Raw genomic sequence first — 2,500 nt, 5'->3', positions numbered from 1 at the left:
ACCTAACCTAACTTACAAGTAAATTACACTTTTAAACCTAACCTAACTTACAAGTAAATTATTTTAGATAAAATTCATGTTCCTGTCAATTCTGTTAATGCACATAATTTTTTAGCTCCAAGATGAATATACATCGATGACAGTACATTTGCACATTACTTAACTTTATAATTTTTATTATCCATATTTTCAGTTTTTATTAAATACACATGTAGACATCCATCCATAGACTAATGTCAAATGAGCCTGTAACAACCAATGTAACAATCTATCTAATAAATTTTCCCTATCGAGTAATGAACTGTAATTCAGTAAGAACATAATCAAAATATATACTGGTACAATTATAGCAAATTTGATATTTTAGTGACAAAAGGAACACAATTTTCACCTATCCCATTAAATGCTTCCACTAACATCACATAACGAAAATATGCTTTCCACAGTAATTCCGTTTCCTTAGGTCTATGCTTTTCCCCAGTATTGCGTCCCCTAGGTCTATATTTTTTCGTAAATTAAGCCTACTTATGCTATTTACCCTTCACGATTTTTCACGATTTCCTCATTGACCCCCTTGATTATATATCGGTTCCGTGCAGTGATTTATTGGAATACAACCTATGCGAGGGCTATTAGGCTACGTGCATCAACTAGCAACTACATTTCACAACATTCGACATATTGCAACGATGGAAATCTTATTTACAAACCACTCATAGAGAAACGAACAAATAAAGCACTGGTATAAATGGTATAAAACCTTGGAAAAAGTGATTAATCCATTTTCTGTGACGAACCTGGCGGGAACACGGTAACAAAACTCGATAAAATGATCGCCCAAAAACAATATTCACGATCCTACATGGCCCTTAAAGCTAGTCCTTACCTACATATGATGGGATATAACGCCTAAACACAAACACAAACACAAACAGCAAATATCGTTAATAAAAACACTAAAAACATTTCTCTTGTTCTTCGGCGGCTTGACAAACACACGCCGCTCCTCTCAGCACTATAAACCCTCACGACGCACAACAACACATACACACAACCAAACACAAGGAGAAGGAAAGAATATTAATTTCCTTTATATCCTTCCGAACGTCCTTTATCACCTATATCACAGGTCACTTTTTCCACTGCAGGAGATGCTTAGGCGTTTGTTTTCGACTCGGCCATCTCTGAAATTTGTGTTTTGCCTCATATTTTTATCAGTAAAATAATAATCAAGAGACACTCACCCATCCTCTAACGTTCCAGGGTGCTACGGGGGCCCCAACACCTGCAACACGGGCTCCCTCTACCATTCTTGCCTATTACCGCCCGTTTTATAATTATCTCTCATTTAATATTAACATTTACGAACGTTAGAATATCAAACGTTATGTCTAACGGGTCATTAACTCATCCTCTAACGTTCATTAATGGGTATAGGACGTTAGATATTCCCCTTCTCATTTTATTAGTAATAGATCTAAAATTTATATCTAATTATCGCGCATTGTTTTGATCGTTGCGGGTCCATGACGTCATGGAGGAAGCTCCGCCCCTACGAACGTTATAATATCGTCTGTTGTATCTAATGGGTGATTAAAGCATCGTTGTAACGTCATTAATGGGTAAAGGATGTTAGAAAGCCCCATTCTCATTTTATTAGTAATAGATCTAAGATTATATCTATTATCGCGCATTATATTTTGATCTGTGGATCCATGACGTCATGGAGGAAGCTCCGCCCCCATTTGATGTTCTCCCCTCGCTCCCTCCTCTTTCAGTAACTCGTAACATTCGTTTCGCCTTCCTTTCGGTGACTCATTTTCTGCATGTTATCAAAACCCTGAGGAGGTTAATGCAAACTGATACCTAAAAAGAGAAAGCATACTTTCGTATGGTTTTTTAATGACGTCATCAACAAAAGCATCAGCATCTATTGTGCCGTAGCCGTGGGTAGGAAGTCGTACGGCATCCCATCTAAAAACCTTCAATTCTGTATAGTTTTTGACAGTTTGATAAAGATAAGATATTATCTCGTTATCAGCAAGATGCTGAACACTTTCTCCTGCCCGTCTGTTCTATTAAACTTAATGAAGATCAAATTGCGAGATTATAATCAAACGTCAGGCACTGCAGTCGTGCCGGTTGTGCTTACGTGCATTACATATTGTATTTTAGAGTTTTCATCCATTATTATATCTCTAATATACATAAATTTCCACCCATGTTACCAGAATGGTGTATGGGAAGAGAATGAGAGCCCTAGCATAGAGCATCTAGAAAATTGCAAGTAGAAATGCTAGCTCTCCAAATATCATTTCCTGACAAGAGGCAAAACCAACCAATGAGAAGGGAGAGTGGGCGGGGCCAAAGAGTGACGTCACCAATGGAGCGCGCATGGCTTTAGTGAAGTCTTGGCAGAACTCAGTTTGAACTTAGTGTTTTAAAATATTTATTTCCCTGTTATAGTTATTTCAATTAGGCTGTTATTGTGTATAAAAGT

The 2,500-nt window shown here is 37.3% G+C and overlaps 1 protein-coding gene across 6 annotated transcripts in view; it reads right to left on the bottom strand.

Moving 5' to 3' along the window:
• Positions 1–2,500, bottom strand: part of LOC137632473 (mucin-2-like) — a 196,832-nt gene that overhangs the window by 120,590 nt on the left and 73,742 nt on the right. For 3 of the 6 annotated variants that reach the window (XM_068364419.1, XM_068364423.1, XM_068364424.1), the window contains exon 1: positions 1,119–1,247. The exons of 1 other annotated variant lie outside the window; for it this stretch is intronic. The gene's annotated coding sequence lies outside the window, so the exon portion shown is untranslated. Of the gene's footprint in view, positions 1–886; positions 1,093–1,118; positions 1,465–2,500 lie in introns of those variants that run through there. 2 more of the 6 variants (XM_068364420.1, XM_068364421.1) reach the window with 2 other exon arrangements.

The sequence above is a fragment of the Palaemon carinicauda genome, chromosome 41, assembly GCF_036898095.1.
Source record: "Palaemon carinicauda isolate YSFRI2023 chromosome 41, ASM3689809v2, whole genome shotgun sequence".
In the NCBI taxonomy this organism is placed as follows: domain Eukaryota; kingdom Metazoa; phylum Arthropoda; class Malacostraca; order Decapoda; family Palaemonidae; genus Palaemon; species Palaemon carinicauda.
Note: the sequence above shows the minus strand (reverse complement) of the source record. Positions and strands in the feature narration are given on the sequence as shown.